A 19044-nucleotide genomic window follows, 5' to 3' on the forward strand; every position below is an offset into this window, starting at 1 on the left:
CTGGAACGTTTTTTTAATTTTAAAAATTCTAAAGACATTTTAATTTAAGAATTAGAAGTAGTTTCACTTTTTTAATGATAAATTTTTCACTTTTTGTTTTTGCAATATGCACATTGTCTTAAAATTCAATATATTTTCCGTGTACAGCAGCCCAGGACGAACTCCCGCTCGATAGGTATCCTGCCGGGCTACCTGGCGTATGAGTGACGTATGGCTAAGCATTCGTTATGGCTCATAGTCTGAGTGTGTGTGTGTGTGTGGGTGCCAGTGAGTGTCCGTTAGCTTGCACCCACTGCCATCCATGTAGCATTTTTTATTGCTCTCTTCCTGCTGGTCAGGGCAATCATGTCTGTCCGTTTGAGCTGGCTGTCAAAATTTATGCTGCTCAAATTTCCAGCTCAAAACTAACGTTAAGTATACGTCGCCGTCTGCGTTAGGGTCTCCATATAATATCTCTTTTTGTGTGGGAAATAAGCGCTTTATCCTGTTATTTCAAAAACACCAAAGTTATGGCATTTCCGATCGTTCAGTTATATGGCAGCTATATGATATAGTGGCCCGATCCGGCTCGTTCCGACTTATATACTACCTGCAATAGAAAGACAACTTTTGGGAAAGTTTCAAGCAGATAGCTTTAAAACTGAGGGACTAGTTTGCGTAGAAACGGACGGACAGACGGACAGACGGACAGACGGACGGACAGACGGACATGGCTAGATCGACTCTCCTGGTGATGCTGATCAAGAATATATATACTTTATAGGGTCGGAAATGTCTCCTTCACTGCGTTACAAACTTTTGACTGAAATTATAATACCCTCTGCAAGGGTATAAATATGTGTTACGCACAGCAAACATTGGCAGTTGTTTTATTGAAAAATACCTGCCCAACTGCCCGTGATGATACACACTAAAATTAATAGGCACACACGAGACGAGAACTATTGACCAAACACGTAATTAAATCATTCTGAAATCGAATTTATTATGGTGAGTTATTGGTATGCGGGGAAATTACGTATCCATAAGGCCAATTCAGACACATTTCAAATTCGAATTTTGGCTGCGTCAAAGAAAATGTCTTAATTAAAATACAGCCTGAGCATTTATTAGTCACATTTGGCCATTAAATATCCCTAAAAGGCAACGAGTTGTATAAATAAATTTGTGAAAAGTATTCACATAAAAGCTGAAGCGCCCGATTTAATGCTGTGGGTGGCGGGGAGAGGGACGGATTAGTTGGCTGAGGAGCGGGATTTCAGTCAAAACACATACAACTTTGTGGCGGTTTAAGTGCCCCCGGTTCAGAGTTGGCTCATAAAATGTGTGACCCACTGTTTGCCTGGTCGTTTGCTTTGTTTTATGTGTACTCTGGCTTTGGATTCGACGCTTTTGGCTTTGCTGCTTATTGTCAAAGTTTCCGGCTGCAGCAAGTAGTGCGTAAAATTTCAATACGATATCAAGAAGTTGAGCCATAAATTTCTGAAATTATTGGCACAAGTGAAGTTGTGCCTTGAAAATATAATTCTAGATTCACATTATATATATATATGTATATATATGAGTCCCTGGCCCGCTTTGGTAGGCCTTTGCCTCAAGGCTCAAGAAATTCCATGCGTTTTTCCTCGACTGGCCTCAGTTATGTTTTGCACTTGTATTTTTATGACCTCATATTTTTATTTATTATAGTTTGCTTTGTGAATTAATCAACAATCGCCAAGGGGGCAAAAAGAAAAACCTTTGCTCATAGAAACAAACTTAACTATGATTGTTCTCATTTCCTTTGAAATTTGTATGTGTTTCAACAATTTGTGTATCCAATAATATTTTGTTGACATTTTATTTTAAATTTGTTTGTCTTATTAACAAAGGGCTCTAAATAAAAGTGATCTGAAGATTTGATAGTGCCTTTTAGAACGTTGGTATTTTTTCATGAAAACAAATAATTTTATTTATTGCTTGCGTGTGGGTATAATAGTATGTACACCGAGAAAGCCCGATCCATTTCTTAAACATGTATTTGGCGATTTACAAATTGATTAAAGCTAAAGAAAGCTAAAGCCTACCGCTATTTAAGGGGAAATGGCTGAAGGAACATAGAAATGTCTCTCACAAATCAAACACTCAACTTATCCCTAGCCAAGTTCGCATGGCAAACATAGAAGATCCTCTTAGCGTTTTGCAGCTGCCAGTTGCACACCCTCTTCTTGGCCAACTTTTGCTGCAACAACTTTGACAAACTCATTAACTCATTATCTGTGCAAGAAGTTGACACAACGCTCGAACAACTTTGCAGGCGTCGGAGCAAACGGCATCCTCGTCCTCGGTCGACGACCATCGCAAACGGCAGTTTTCCCATCCGCATTTAATTAGTTATCATTTGCATGACGGACAATGCAACAAGAACTTGGAATTGCAATCGAGCTGGGTGACGGCTGCGGGCTGGGGTGTACAGACGCGTGGGTTTGGCTATATCCCTGCCCGCATTCGGGACGCACGTCCTCCGCCTCATTGAGCACCTTAATTGATGCTAATTGATTGTGCAGGGCCTGTTTGTCTTTCGGGGCAGATTGCTCAGATTTACGACTGGCCAAAATTAAATAAGGCAATTGCAGGCCGCCCAAAAGTGCTGGCTGTGCGTGTCCGCGTGTCTTTTGTAGCTCTGTCTGCAACTGAATCCAGGGGCTGTTATCGCATTGGCAATCGCGGCTGGTCAACAGATTTTTTATTTCATTTTCAGCGGCTTACCAAATAAATTGGACACGCATACGCACATACAGCAGACGGCAAACAATTCCAGTGTGAGTTTTATTTAATTTTGGTTGATTTCGGTGTAAAACCCATTTTGGCAAATCCGCCATATCCCATGTGGGGTGAAATACTTTTGTTGTGCAGCTATATTCAAATAACTACGCCACACGACTCGGCACAATTTATGTTGCTTCAATAACAATTTCCACGCAAAAACAGCAACAACCACAGCTTTGAAATGGCATGTTGAGTGTATTAAATTGCCATTTATTTGATTTTTGTTTTCGCCTTTTGCCCCATTGCTGTCCCACTTTTTACTGTTGCCGCCTTCACATTTGTATTCTCTTGCCTTCAATTCGCTCTGATTTTTTTGATTTTGCTGTAGCATATTTTTGGGAAACATTTAAATAATGTTTACATTTGAACGCCGTGGATTTGTATTGTTTTCTGATATCTGTCTAAGGTTTCGGAATGAATCATGCTGTGATTGAGGATTTTGTTTGGGTTGAGGAGGAAACTCGTGTCGGAAAAGTCCGTCTTTTTACATACACTGAAATACAACTAATTTAAAATCTTTGATATAAATGCTTAATAAATTTGTTAGTTCATTTTTAATATTTTTGATTAGCTTAATTCACAATATTAATTTTCAAATTCATTCATTGAATTGCCAATTAATTTTATTTTATGCTTAAAAATAATTTTGTTTTTTTGTTGATTAGCTTAGCTCATTAGCTTGTTTTGATAAGCTTAATTCACATTATTAATTTTAAAATTCATTCATTGAATTGCCAATTAATTTTTTCAATGCTTAAGAATAATTTTGTTTTGGTAAAATTTATTTACTTAAATATGTATCAGACAAACTAAGTATTTTTTCATGTGTTCACTGATTGCCGACTGATGCCTTAGACAAATGAAAAAAATAATAAGATCGGATATTACCCAGAGAGGTTTGTCATCTATCTTGAGGAGATTTTCGCGTACTGCTTAAAATTTTTTGAGGCTTTTCTTCTAAGCCCGTAGGAAATACTAACATTTCTGTTCACATTTCCTGGATCATAGAGATTTCATTATTTTTTAACGTTCACCTTTTTTAGTACAATATTTCTCTGTTCTTTTCGGGGGTCAAGCAGGCGAATTGACTTGACTTTTATGGCGGTCATAAAAGGGACTTTAATGTGTTTATGCCCCTTGCCAGTTTACGAAAGCAAACTTCTGCTGTCCTTCACATAAATCGCTTTGAAACACACCCGGAAAGTCCGATGGAATTATGCGTGGGCGCACATTAAATGGGCAACAAACGACGTTTTCTACTCTTACGATATATTCCAGAACTTCTTGGCATGTGTGTGCTAGGGAATGCCTCGGGCATTGACTTCTTCGCATCCAAATCAAGTTGTCAAGGCTCTAGATTACCAGAGCGGGCAGGCAGGCAGTCAAATGAGCTGGCATAAATCCACGCCGCTGGCCAAATATTGATCGGGGGACGTGCTTGAGGTGTACCCCCATTTCAGCCATCCAGGAAGTCAGCTGGCAGCGTTTGTTTGTCGCCCTCGCCTCTGCTGACAATCTGTCAGGTGCCACTTAACATAAAGGTGGGTAAGCCGGAGAGACGCGGAGTGCGGATGATGTTTACCTTTAGCTTTCACCAGGCACGCAAATCCTTCGAAGCAATCAATTTGTTTTTATTGAATTTTCCCTAGCTAGCCAGCACTTTGGAAACGCCAGTTCGGCGAAGGACATTCATTCTTGGTACGCATGACACACCTTACACAGGAAATAGTTTTAATATTTATAAATTATTGTTTATGGGTTTTCGGATTTGTTCTCTTAAAATCACATCAGATTTTGAATATACAATCCATATTCTTTAATTAATTAATTAGCTAAAGTTTTTCAAGTCCTTTTACTTATTAATATTTAGATATACAAACATTTAAAATTGTTCCAATAATGAGCAAGAATAAGCAAATTATAATTCTTTAAATTTTAAAGCTCTACTTCAGGCTGCTATTAACTGGAACGTTTTTTTAATTTTAAAAATTCTAAAGACATTTTAATTTAAGAATTAGAAGTAGTTTCACTTTTTTAATGATAAATTTTTCACTTTTTGTTTTTGCAATATGCACATTGTCTTAAAATTCAATATATTTTCCGTGTACAGCAGCCCAGGACGAACTCCCGCTCGATAGGTATCCTGCCGGGCTACCTGGCGTATGAGTGACGTATGGCTAAGCATTCGTTATGGCTCATAGTCTGAGTGTGTGTGTGTGTGTGGGTGCCAGTGAGTGTCCGTTAGCTTGCACCCACTGCCATCCATGTAGCATTTTTTATTGCTCTCTTCCTGCTGGTCAGGGCAATCATGTCTGTCCGTTTGAGCTGGCTGTCAAAATTTATGCTGCTCAAATTTCCAGCTCAAAACTAACGTTAAGTATACGTCGCCGTCTGCGTTAGGGTCTCCATATAATATCTCTTTTTGTGTGGGAAATAAGCGCTTTATCCTGTTATTTCAAAAATCCTAAGAATATTTTTTTACAGAAAAAAATTTAATAGAATCTAAAAAATTATTGTTTCATATGTACTTTAAAAATAATTTATATTTTTAATTTTTTTAAACCATATAAATATGTTTTATAATTAAATGGAATGTTAAATGACAAAATACATAAACATTTTAGTTAAAATTTCTAATATACTCTCATTATTAAAAATAATCCCTTAATTATCTTTAACAATTTTCTATATAAATTAATAATCCCGAATTGACACTGGGTATTCCAAAGTCGAAGTCCCTTTCTAGATTCGCGTACGCTCTTGGGTTGCCCGTTGTTCTCCCGTGTTTGTTTTTCGATGTTTCGGTTCTTTTAGCCCATTTTTCAAATTGATGTCTATCGCTTTGGCTCCTTTTCAAAGTTTTTGGCATTTTACATGTGCTAACCAACAAAGCTTGGCCCCGGGGTGCAAGGGAAATTGCGGGCGAATTGTTTTTGTGGACTACACAGTTGTGGATGTGGCTTGAGTGCTAGCTTTGCCGTTGATTGTTATCTGGTGGTTCGCACAGAAAGAGCAAACCGAACAAGTGGCACGAATCAAAACCATATTGATAGTGGTCTGTTTCTGTTTGAATGGTTATTTTTATTAAAGGGTGTACTCTTTATTTTCACCCACAAGCATTGGGTAATACGATCTAGAAATAAACATTTTCGTCGAGCAATTTTGTATCACGCAATGGCAGCTCTCATTTATAATCAGTGTCATTCAACTGAAACTTGATTATTATTGATTGCTTGCCATTTAGCTGAAATTCAATTTGTGAATTCAATTTCGCCCCGCTATCAATTGTCGAAATCCAGCCCTGACCTGGCCAACAAAATGAGTTTTGTGTTAAATATAATTTTAAATAGGAAAAATTTAGATTTAAAGTGCTTACATATTATTTCTCTGTCGTGCTGTAAACACAAGAAATGTTTACTTTCATTAAGAATTGAGAGTTGCTTAACACTTACAAATCCATTTAAATTTTGCATTAGTGGACTATATGTATCTATTATCATATGGAAAATAAACAAGAGGCAAAATAACAAGAAAAGTAAAAATTATTGGCTTAATATTTAAGAGAATCAATGATTATTAAAAATTAAAATAATTTCAAGCTAAGTACTTCAGAAGTATGTTGCATTGCTTAAGAGCGGTTTGTATGGAATAGTTGTTTTAACCATCACATTTAACTAGAAGTTTAAGTTAAAATAGGTACATTAAACAAGTACAATTTTAAATCCAGAACGCCTTCTTCACACATGAAAGATACGCACACCCTCTTTGATCACATTTTGTAAGCGCCACCAAAAAAATACAAAATGGCGCTGTTTTTTTGTGGGAGGTCGTGTGCCGCCTTAAAATATATTGTTGTTGAGGCTCGCATACAATTTGTTTTAGGTCCCTTATACCGCCTTCTTCCCTTTTCATTCTTGCAATTATTATAAAATGGCGCACACCATCAAGGACAATGGCGGCAGGAGGAAGAGCCGTGGCGCTCCTTGGAGACTCATTTTCAAGTGCTGGGCCGCTCAAGTGGGTCAGCACAAGTGGTTTAGGACATTGGAGGATGTGGGGCCGGCAGTTCAAGGATTTTATTGTTGCCAGCATGTAATTGAATGCAATGAAATTACGCAGCCTCCGACTGTGGCTCTCAGTTTTCTTGCTGTGCGCCTATTTGTATGCAGGATTTAATTGCATTTATTGTCTGCGTGAGGGTCGAGTGTCAGTTTGCTGGCATTTGCCAGATTGAGTCTAAATTGGTTAAATTGCTAAATTTGGCTGAAGGCAGGCCAAACATTTAAAATGTACCATTTTTTATTACATTTAATAAAACAATTAAGACCAATGAAAAACGCCAAAAATAATTATAAGTATTAAAATAAAAGTTATTGTTTTAATGGACTTTCAACTTAATTTTTAATATTAAACGGTGTTGGAATTTTTAAAAAAATGTATGTTCTAAAAATTTGTTTGTGCGGGATCCCTCTCTTTTTATTTTAAAGTCTAAAATTACAACTATTAAAGTATTTAACCTATTTAACTGATATTGACTACGACCTTACACTTTACATTTTTAAAAAATTATATTTTAAGAGAAATCGAGAGCTCGATTATTTTTTGTTTTTGTTTTTCCAGCTGGCTTACTTGGCAATTCCTTTTTTCCCTTCCTTAACACTTTCGAAATTCTATTGCCGTCTTACTACTTTAATAGTTCAGTTCTAATCCTCAAAGCTAAAACAACAAATTGGGCCAAACACGTACCGAGTAAACAGAACCCTATCTAATGTTTATTTCATTTTCACTTTTGCTTTTTTCCTTAACCTTTTTGTTTTGTTTGTATTATCTTTCCATTTTCTCCCCTGCACACAACTTAATTCACATGCCAGACTGTTCAACTGACCAGAATCTGAGCCACAGCCCCTATTCAGAACTCAATCAACAACGGACTGACCCATATTTTATGGGTAAATTTTGGGCCGGCCCCAAATAGAAATAAAGCTCAACAGCCTGCCCTGCAAAATAAACTGCTAAATAGAAAAAAAATATATCCCTTATACATCACTGCAGTTGGCTGTGTAGGTCCGACTGTAATTTAAGCTTATCACTCTGGTTCCAGACCATTGCGTATTAAAAACATTTTTGTAACGCCAATAAAAAGACGGAACAAATTTTGCATAATTCGGGCCATAAAAATGAGTCCAAAGGCAAGTTGTTGTTGCTGTTGACATTTGCGTTGGGCAAAAAACTAGGCAATGAGGTTGGCATCAAGCGTCCAACTTTGTACACTGAAAAACTTTTCCTCCTTCTCAAATTATTTTCTTTTAAGCCATTTTTTAGTCTTACATAACCTACACAGCCAAGTTAAGCTATTGCCTTATATTCTTCCTTAATGAGTAAGGACTGTGTTTTAAGTTATTCATTAAAATTCTTTTCAAGGACGTCCGTTAAAAGAATTTCTTTTCTCTGTACGGTACACGCACACATATAAAGCCCGCCTGTTTATGTGGCCGTCCTCAGAAGCCCCGAGAAGCGGCTTCATTTTTTTATTGCGCACATAAAATGACCCGGCACAGACAACTTAGGAAGTTACATGAGAAAAATGTAATATGGGGGCTCGGAAAATTCAGTCCTGGTGCTGACGGACGCCTGATGCTGTCAATTTGCTCAGCGACGGCTCCTCAAGCCTCCGAGCGGCCATTTGTCAGATGAAAAAGCATCGCACAAACTATGTATATTGTTTGTCATTAACAAGGTCGCCAGCAAAAGCGGCAGTGGCAGTGCAAAAAATGTGAATGAAAGGACGAAAAACTAAGCTCGCTTTGATGGCGGAAAGCTGTTACCGACACGTAGAAAAATAACAAGAATCTGATTATTTAAATTTCATATAATATTTTTCTGTTAAACAAGGGTAACAAATAAATGATTTTCACTTTTTTTAATTTTAATTATATAATCTAAGACGAGAAATAAATCTTTCACAATATATCTAGTATTTTTTAAGAAAACCCTTTATTCTTTTATTTACGCTTTAAGATCTTTTTATATTTAGAAACTCGAAATTAAGTCGAGTATGCAAATTGTGGGAGGTTTGTTAAAACAAATTTTTTATTTGAATATTAAAAATTCGGGAATATTTAAAAAATTAATAGATTAAAATTAATTAATTGTTTTCTAAGTTCAAATATTATCTAAAATTTCAAAGTCCTCAAGAACTTGGGATATGCTTTTCTATCTGCTGAAAGTTCTGTGCGAGTTGACGGAAAGTGTTAAGCGGGTGTTGCAAACCTGACCCACACTGCCTGACATTAATTTTGTTTTCATAACTCGGTGCAGCAGTTACAACCAAAGGCCAGCCAGAGGGTCCCAACCCAGCTTTTCCCTCAGCCTCAGAAATTCTGGCTGGCAAATGAAGACACTTTGTTGCACTGGTGGCGTTTCCTCTGACGCCCCTTTTTTTTCCTTTTCGGGGTTTTTCTTTCAGCCAAAGCGTGGACTTGATTGACATGCTGTCTGTCTGCTGCTTCTGCTCGGCTTGGTGCAGCGTTTCCCCACAGTTTTTTTGTTTTAACCAGCTGGCCATGGCATCAAAAAAAAAAAACACGTAAAGCAAACATGACAACAAGTGCAAAAACAAATTAGCACAGTTCTCAGCTGGCTGTTGATGCTGTGATGCATTTTTGACAATGAACATCAGATGTCTGTCAGTTGGCCAGTTGGGTGTGTGAGTTGGTCACAATGAGACAATCAGTCAGCAAGTCAAGGTTTGGCAGCAGAAAAAGGAAAAGGGAAAGCCCTTTTAAAATTGCTGGTGGTTGTGAAGAACAGGCCAAAAGGAGAAAGATCTGAAGAGAGTAATTAACTCTGATAATGATTTACATAAGAAAAATGTTTTATGAAATTACTCAGACAATTCTAATCAGGTTGATAATAAACTTTGAGAAATGAACTCCTAATTTAATAAAAATATAAATAATTCAAATTTCAAGCGAATTTAAGCAAAATTCCTTTTAACTAGATAACATTTACTTGACTTGTTGACTGTGTTATTATTACATCTTCAAGTAGAAGCGATAAAATTTATTTCGATTTTGTATTTATGCTTTAAGTGGCAGTTAAAAGTGGTGGCTCTTGAAATTTATGAATATTTCAAATTCTACCAAGTGGTAGCGCCTCTACAAACGATCCGACTTTTACAACCAGAGAGCGATAAAAATTTTTGGTACTGTACCACACATTTTTTTTGAATTGACTCAGTTTTATCTTAATTTTCCATTGAATTTGACCCATTTTTAGAGAAAATTATGCTATTCATGCAGCTCGGTAAAAAATTAGCCTTCAGAGTCAGCCAACCAAATAACAAACCAACCCAGAATCCAGTTCATACACTCAACTCGCATTGCGTTTAATTTATTTAAAGCTTGCATTTTCACACTCCAACGCTCGCTGTTTTCCTTTTGAAGCCAAAAAATGGAGCGGCGTTCTGCCATCTGGTTTTGTTTGGTTTGTGTACTGTTGGTTATTTGCATAAAAATCACGCATACGCGGCGTTGTACGCTGACTTTCTCTCACAAAAGGAGCCTTAAATTCGTTGTGCAGTGATTTCAAGGTTAACAGACGCCCAAAAAGACTGCACTGAAAAGTTTCGCCAGTAATTATGGAAATTCGTGTGCAACAATGCCGGATTAAAAATTATTGCTGCACACACAGCGAGTCTCTCGCTTTGTTCTGCCAATGTCATTGTCGCCGGATGATGCACCACAAAAGTTTCATTTCCCTTCATGTGCATTCGCATTGTTTGGCATTACACTGAAATGGGCATTAATAGTCTCCGCAGTTGGTTCCTTATTTTTCTGATTTTCCCTGCTTTCCTCGATGTTTTTGTTTTTCAATTTTTCCCATTCAGTTGATGATGATGATGACGCCGGCACTGGCACTGGCATTGTTGCCGAAACTGAGAGTCTAGGACCGGGTTTATTTTCAATTAATCAAGCCCTGCGAACCAGACTCATAATGGATCCCATTTCAAGGTTTTCTCATCGCGATGTGAATGCCACTCGAATGCGGAAAGCGAAATATATGAATAATTAAATGCAGGACTGTGTGCCTCGAAAATACTATAAGCAGTTACTATTGACAGAGCCAGCGAATGGAATATTAATTGCCAGTCGCGGCGCTCTTGCTTCTGCCACCATATTTCTTGTTCACTCTGTTTTGCTTCTTTCTGTTGTCAACGCCATTGTCTTGTAATAAACCAGTCCGGGAAGGTAGGAAAGTGCGCAGGGGCAGGCTGCCTGGCCTATAATATTGGCAGGGCAACATAATAAACATAAATCAAGTGCGCTGGCATTGTTCTAGGCTTCACAGGCTGATTTGATATTGGACTACCTCTGATTCCATTTCAGCTGGCACTTACAAAAAATTGGGGTAATTCTCTTTCGACATCTACGATCCTTAGCAAATATCCCTATGTCCAGAGAATCCGAACAATGTTTTTACTTCAATACACTTCAGTAAAGTACAAGGAGTTGGCTACATCTAAAAAATGAAAACAAAAACTTAAATTTTTGTCAAATGATCTTTGTTCTTTGCTGAAGCCGGCAATTATTGTAAGTTTACTTGTTAGTATTAATTTGTTAATAAATACAACATAGTTTCACTTAAAATTATAGCATTATATGTGTTTTATTTTTTATAAAATGTTTTATTAAATGTATTTCTAGGTCAGACGATTTAAGATATTGTCGTTTTCCCCTATTTTTGACGAAACAGTTTATGTTAGCTTAATGTTAAAGGTAATAAAATGTAAATATAAAATGCATTGTACGCAGATAGAACATTTATTACTATTTAAATTGGTTTAAGTACATTTTTTGACTGAAAGAATTTTAAGCTTTTTAGACGTCTGGCAAAGTTCTGGTTTGGGCTAATATTTGGTTAAAAGAGATTTCTATAAACAAAGATTTTTTAAAAATTATCAACTTAGGAATTTTTTGTTTTTCTCTGTGTCGTCGAGTTCTGGGCCATTTATCTTGAACTGTTTCGTTGCCCTACCGGGCCACACATGCATATCATACTCGTCATCGTTTTTATTATCGCCCAGCAAGAAAAACAAAAGGAAAACTTCCCTCCTACGCCGCCATAAATAAGCCAAGGCAAGTAGGAAAAACAATTCCGGCTCTAATGAAAGTCATGGGTGCGGCCAGCGTGTGAGGTTTATGTCTTACACTACGTGGCACAAGCAGATTTTACTGCCTTCTCTGACTAAGCTAATGGATATTTTTCTGGGATTTGGTGGGTTAATTTATCTCTTGCGGTTGAGGGGAATTGATTTCTCCAACGCAAAGTTTTTAAACCAAATCGTTGTGCAATTTTACGTAATTACCCGAGTACGTCCCACCCACAGTGGTACATCAAAAAGTTGCCTAAGTGAGTTGAAACATGTCTGTAAACATTCTAACATATGAGGAAGACATAATTTGGAGACTTCCTCCCCGTGCCACCATTTTGCCAGAGACTTTTGCCTGTTTTTGACACAATTTTAATATTTTTATGATATTAACTCGTCGTCGTGTCACTTAAAACCTCAACGAAAATACCAAATTTTCCCGCCACCCTTGCAGGCATTTCAAAATTAAAATTCTTTAAGTGGAAGCCAGTGGGGAAAACATGTATTTTTTCGTGTGATGAGGGGGATTTTCATCCTCCAGAAAGAAGGCACACGAGCATGATGCCGTTGTCTTTAGACAAGTGACACTTCGTCTCAAAATGGCACTCTGTTAAAACATTTATAAGACGGAAAGCAGAATGAAATGGGAAAAGGGGTTGCCATAGGCAAAATGTTTTTCGAAAAATGTTTTGCTGGGCAGTTTGTTCCATGGAGAGCGAACTCAAAAATTGCCAGAAAATCATTGAGAATGGACTTAAAGGCGTGTGTAAAACAAAAATTCTTCCGGTATGTTTTTCAGTAAGGTGAGAGTACAATTGTGGGTTACATTTTTAAAGAATCATGTCCTGAAAATTAATTGAAAAAAGTATTGTTTGTTTTTAAAATATCTTTATAAACTTGCTATTATTTGCGGAATACACAAATTTTAATAAATTAATTTTTGAGAAAATGATTTACAATTAAACTCTGTAAAATTCATAGTAAATAGATTTTTTCGCGGTGTAGATTATGGAAAGTCTTAAAGGCAGTTCCCGACACGCAATGGCTTAAATTGGAGCTGACAGAACGCAGGCATTGATATTTTATGGTCCTTCGGCGGATTTGAATGAAGCGCTTGACTTTCACAGAGCATAACGAGCCCCTTGGCGATGATTCGTCCCTCGACAACTTGTCAGAAATTTAAAACTTATCAACGCGGCTGGCGCATGTGGCTCATTCTTAATACATGCAAATTTAATTTGCTTCTCACATTTAAATCAATATTTTTCAGACCTGATGTGCTTTTTTATATATTTTACTATAGATGTATTTTTATAATTATAATTGAAAAATCCATCGCAGATACATTTATCACATGTTTTGGGTGGAATCGTATTTTTTCGGTTTGCAGGGGAAAACGAATTGCTCATTTAATTGCAGCCACAATACAATTTATATTCGCCTTGGTTTACGCAATGGAAAAATAAAAGGTCAAAGCAATGCTGCGGGATCATAAATGGGAAGCTGCAATTTGCAACATTGGCTTAAATTGCCCAATTTTAATGAGAAATTGGTAATGAATGTAAAAAGTTAAATGCCGTAAATTATTGAATAAAAAAAAATAAGGTAATTAAATTTGGCAAGTCGTAAACCGTTCTTCGGTAACACAAGCTCAAAAAAAACATGCTCAGTAATAAATATCCATAAAGCCGATCGAATCATGGGTATTCGTAACTCTTTGGTAATCCATTTGTTCGATATTATTCATATTAAAAGCATTGAATATCCAAAGTCATCAAACGAACAGGAAAGCCATTAAAAGGAACCGCCAGAAAGAGGCCAAAATAAATCCTTAATTAATTTTCGATTTTTTCAATGTGAAAAAGCGAATTCGGTTTCATTACAGCTGGTGTGTGTCCCTCATAAACCTTGGTTTTATTTGCACCCATAAGTGTTTTTTGCTAGTCTCCCAATCGCTGGGTGTAATAACTGCAGAATAAATTTAATGCAGCACAGGCGGGAAAAACAATTAATTGGGCTGCAGCATCAGCATTCATTCCATTACGGGTGTCAACAGTCAGCACAAAAACTACAAAGATGATGGCCAAGGCTGGTTGAAAAATAGTGGTAAAAAGAGCAGGACGAACGGTTAGCCGGCCCCATGTGCCATATAAACGAATTTAATTATTGTTCATGTGCTGAAATATGAGCAAATTTATTTATGGCCTTGCATGCAATGCCAGGTGCCCGGCAGAGGTTCTCGTGGGTGGACTTTTCAGTTCCAGACACGTGGAGTCCTTGTTGTCATTGTTGTTGCTTAAATAAATGTTGCTGGCTTGCTGGCGGCGTACAAACATACAAGGCATTTTTATTTTGTTTTCACTGCTTGCATTCGATTCTCGGCAGGGACTCTCGTTCACCTGTCCAGCCGGCCATGCAAATGCCCGCCCGCCCCGGTGAGTAATGGGCGTGGGTGGCGTATGATTAATATTCAATTACATGGCAGATCCTCTCGCTCCCCACAAAAACTATGCATGCGACAGCAGCCCCGCGCAAAAGAATGCTTCACTTTGTTTGCCATCGCTGGAAAAACTTTGCTAATTGCCCTCATCGTGGAAATGAAAGGAGAACCAAAGCAAAACAATATAATGAATGCCCGGAAAGCGGAGAGCCGATTTCATCAAAACTTTACATTCGCTTCTGTTTTTTTCCTTGTTTTGTGATTTTTTCTGCTTTTGCTAGACAACGTGTGCCTCCATTTGATTTAATTATGCCCGTGTTGAATAGGGAAAGCCAGGCCTGAAGTTTTATACAATCACGGAAAACAATGCGGCGAAAATACGGTCCTCTTAGCACGCAATGCGTTGCAAATTAGCTTGGGGCGAAAAGGAATTTTAAATTAGCCTAATTATAAAGTATTTTTGTGAAGCCAAGACAAGCAAAAGATGGGAATTACCAGGGAGAGATGTTAAGCTAAAACAACCTGAATAATAGAAAAACAACAAGGAGTTTCTCCCCAATATAAACAATCATTTTTATATACCCTAGCGAAGATTGCCTTTTCTATAAAAATCAGTTTTGCGTTTCCAGCACTCATTAAAATTCAATGCTAAGCTAGAAAATTTGTTTACTAATAACTACAACAAAACCAATCTCTGGACAAACGCTGATTCTTGTTAAGAATATAAAAATAGGTTATCTAAAAACAGCATGAAAGTACCATGCAATTAGACATAAGCAAGAACTAAATCAAAAATTATAATGTACTAAAAATAAATGTAAAAAAAAATGTATTCAACTTTTAAAATAGATGGAATTAACTTGAATTAGTTTTAAGTAAGTTGAGGCTTAAAATATATATTTTTTAAAAGCTTAAACAATTTGTTTTTATGAAAATAATCATTTTAAAAACTTTTTTATCCACGAAACTCATCCTAAGCAGTACAAATGAACAACCACTGCACACCAAGTCACAGAACATCCAACGAATTCGGGCTTGAATTAATGCCTGTTTGGCTGCTCAAGTTTACTTTGGCCAGACTATTATTCAAATAACTTCAATTGAGGGCTTAGTTGGAATTCCGATTGCGTGTAGTTTTGGCGTTCGCCAGCCGCAAATATATCAAACTCTTGCCATTTGACAAGGCCAATGTCCATGATTTATGGCTGCCATTATTTTATGTTTAGCTGCACGGATTCGTGACATATTATTACTGCAATTGCCAGGCAACATTGGGGCTTACGAATAATTTTCCTTCTTATCGGCACAGTTTACCGAGCATTTGCGGAAACTGAAATGTTTGTAGCCAACTGCTCCCGAAATGCTCACTTTATTATTCCCCAGGCGGAAAATGTAAATAGTTAGGCTTCGTCTGCATGAAGTATTTAAAATGGATTCTGTTTGCCTACTGCGGCGTTTCGTTGTTTAATGTGTTTTGTTTGGCATTAAAAATTAATTGCTCTTTTATAGAAACAATATATTTTTACGCATTTGGTACATTTTTCACCGTGCACTATAATTTTAATGACACATACAATTACTTGTTTGTTTGCTTTACACATATCAATTCATGTGAAGTAAATGAATAAATCATTGTGCTGCAGTTGCCATTTAATAAACCTTATCCATTTTTCAGGGCACTAACAAAAGAAAAATTCATCCTTCGATGGCGCCGAATATTTGATTATGTTTGCAAATGGTTAAAGTTCCATTTGCTTTATTGGTACCGCCAGAGCAAAAAACTTTTTAATTTTATGCCCGAAAGCTGGCATGCATAATAATTAACAGAACGCAGTATTTTCGGGTTGATTTCGCTTTTAATTTGGACTTCATCAATTGATTCATGCCAATTTCATATACCCCGCATGACGTGTGTGTGCTTAATGAGCGACTGCCTCATCTGGGAAGCGCGCGTCGAGTGAGCGCTTATTAATTTATGCATTTAAATGATGCCCGATTGCACATGGCCAGCCCTTCGCCTGTTCCCGCCATCTACTGTGCCAAATTTTGCATATTAATTGCTCATTAATTGTTGATTAGCTTTCAAGTGCCGCAACGTGGCCGCCTCAAACTCGTGGCCGCCCTGCTAAGCCCCCTGGTAATCCTCCGAGTTCAGACTCAAGGATACCCCAAACTTATCCAAGGCAGCCCGGTATTAGTCAACAAAATGTGGTAATCAATCAAAAAGGGGAAGCCCTCGTCGCAGCTCGGGGAGTTCTATCCTCGGCAGCGCAAATACTTGCAATTAAGCATTATTAATCACAGCGACTAAGCAACACCTACTGGACCTACTCAAAGCTATGCACGAAGTGAGCACTTCCGGTCCTGGCAAATAATTACATTGGTCATCGCCCCTGGTGGTGGTCACTGCGCTAATGTGCGCGTATTATTTTCTCATCAAAATTAATATTTAATTAAAAGTCAAGTGCGGGGGCTAGGCGAACATGCGCCGAGAAAAGTTAATTTCCCTTTGGGAAAAGCTCCATGATATTTTTCTTTGCTCAGCAACTTAATGAATACGAGGCGGACAAATTGCCAAACATTTGAATAATACTTCATCGAATGAGAATCTGATTACAGACGCTTACTTTTCACGTTTCCTGGTTTTTGATCACTAAAAGAGTTGAAACTGATATATATGCTCATATAGCCTTTCTGTTTTCAGGATTTTGTGCATTTTATCAATCTTTTAAATAATGTGCATACATATTGTGTATAATCAAAGAGATGAAATTATTAGATCCGAATATTATGGTTAGAGTTTTTAGAATCAAAAAAATATGAAATTTAAAATTAAAACTGTCAAATATATTTTCCAGACTTAGAAGATTTTAAATTTTTTAATTAATACACCAAATAGTATATATATATTTATATAGAAATTCTTTTTTTCATGTGCTTTTTCACTAAAAAGAAAGTTACCTCTCAATTATTAAGTTCTGAAGTTCTAAATCACAATTACTTATGTCACATAAATCAATACATTTTTTAGTCTTTCTTAGACCTAAATCACGCCCTGCTGAATTTTTGTTTTCCACAGTTCTTCAAACTCACAGAGTGCAAAATTTAATGGATTATTAATAATCAATTACATTTGGCGCAACGAAATACCATGAAAAGAACTGAATTGGGACAAAAAGTGCCCGCCAGAAGTGCAAATTCACAAAGCACCGAACACAAAACAATTGAACTCTAATGACTGACAGGGTTCATTGTCAGGTCGCGATCACAATCCGATTTATGGACTAATTGCGCTACTCATGTCAAATGTTGAACCTCGAGAGTGTGAGGACGTTTGTCTGACTGACAGAGAACAAGAGCCATCGAATAAAGAAATGCGCCAATCGAGCAGAATATTCTTGGGCAAAACACTTGACTTGTGCGTGCCCGCAAGTCGACAACTAATCAATCAGTGGAAGGCCCTCATGGTCTATGTTATTCCAAAGTTTTTTCGAGAGGCATTGCATGATGGATTGGGTCGGTTTGAAGTTTGATTCTGAGTTTTTTCCGGGAGTGCCAACTTTCATCGCGAATGAAAGCCCATTTCAAGTTTAATCTCGCGTGGCGAAGTGACCTGCTTTAATTATGCCTTGATTTATGACTCAATTACCGTTTAATAGTCCAGACCGGATCCAAGTGCTTGACTTTGATTTGCAAAATTTACTTTCTTCGGGAATGGTTTTTCTTTCTCGTCTCACTTCACTAACCTTTCACACCAAGGCTTTTGGCTCGGGCGGAAACTTTAATTTTCTTTAATATTTCTTTCGCCGGGATATGCTTCTCACTTTTTGTGCTTTCCTGCTGCCATTTGGCTGACTATTTATTTCTATTTTTCTGCCGGGTCAAGTTGGCGCCTCTCACACACGCACACTCGAGCACGGGCACACACACTGGCACATTCACTTAAATTAGTTGGCTTCTTGCGATTTTCGGCGCTCCGACTGCTTTTATCTTCTTAAAGTCTCGGGAAGTTCAGATATATCCGCTTGCCTACTTTTCGGGGCGTTGTTTTTGGTCGCGCCTTGTCAATGCAACAACTTCATCGCGCACACAGCCACACATCCTAGCCAAATCGCACACCCACACGATGGGTGGTATTTTTCAGAACGATTTTTGGGAAAAAACACGACGCGCTCGGTTCGTTTGCTTAAGCGTTTGAACGGTCGCCCGATTACCGCTACCAAACAACACAAATATCGAACGTGAACTGACATGGAAATCGCCACTTCAGCCAGCCGAAAAGAGGCCCAGGCCACTGGATGCCGTTCGTTCTTCTCGGCCAACTTCGCTCGGATTTAGCCGACTCTCGACTCCCGGTGACTGCAGCGCCAGACGGGCGTGCGGCGAACTAATCGAGAGAGCGCTGAGGACTTTAGGGAGCGGGCGCATGGCTTTTGCGGTCTGCTGGAGCGGGAAAATCCTTTGAGACACTTTCCCCTTCAGGAGGGGAAACTTCTTTGTTAGGGGGAAGTTTCCCCTTTTTGTTAGAGTTCGAAAACTTTTAGCTCATCTAACTTGTTGCTAATAAACATCAGGTCGGAGATGAAAGATAATTATACGAAAAAAATGATACACTGATCGAGTGCTACAGCTTTAACTAAGAAGT

At 37.7% G+C, this 19044-nt stretch overlaps 1 protein-coding gene across 1 annotated transcript in view; it reads right to left on the bottom strand.

The window, feature by feature from the left end:
- LOC108050656 (neuroligin-3) overlaps positions 1 to 18618 on the bottom strand; it is a 95383-nt gene extending 76765 nt beyond the window's left edge. Inside the window, 1 exon segment of the mRNA XM_044457400.1 lies at positions 18049 to 18618. The gene's annotated coding sequence lies outside the window, so the exon portion shown is untranslated.
- Positions 18619 to 19044: the final 426 nt, after the last annotated feature.

This window comes from Drosophila rhopaloa, unplaced genomic scaffold (genome assembly GCF_018152115.1).
Source record: "Drosophila rhopaloa isolate 14029-0021.01 unplaced genomic scaffold, ASM1815211v1 contig_155, whole genome shotgun sequence".
In the NCBI taxonomy this organism is placed as follows: domain Eukaryota; kingdom Metazoa; phylum Arthropoda; class Insecta; order Diptera; family Drosophilidae; genus Drosophila; species Drosophila rhopaloa.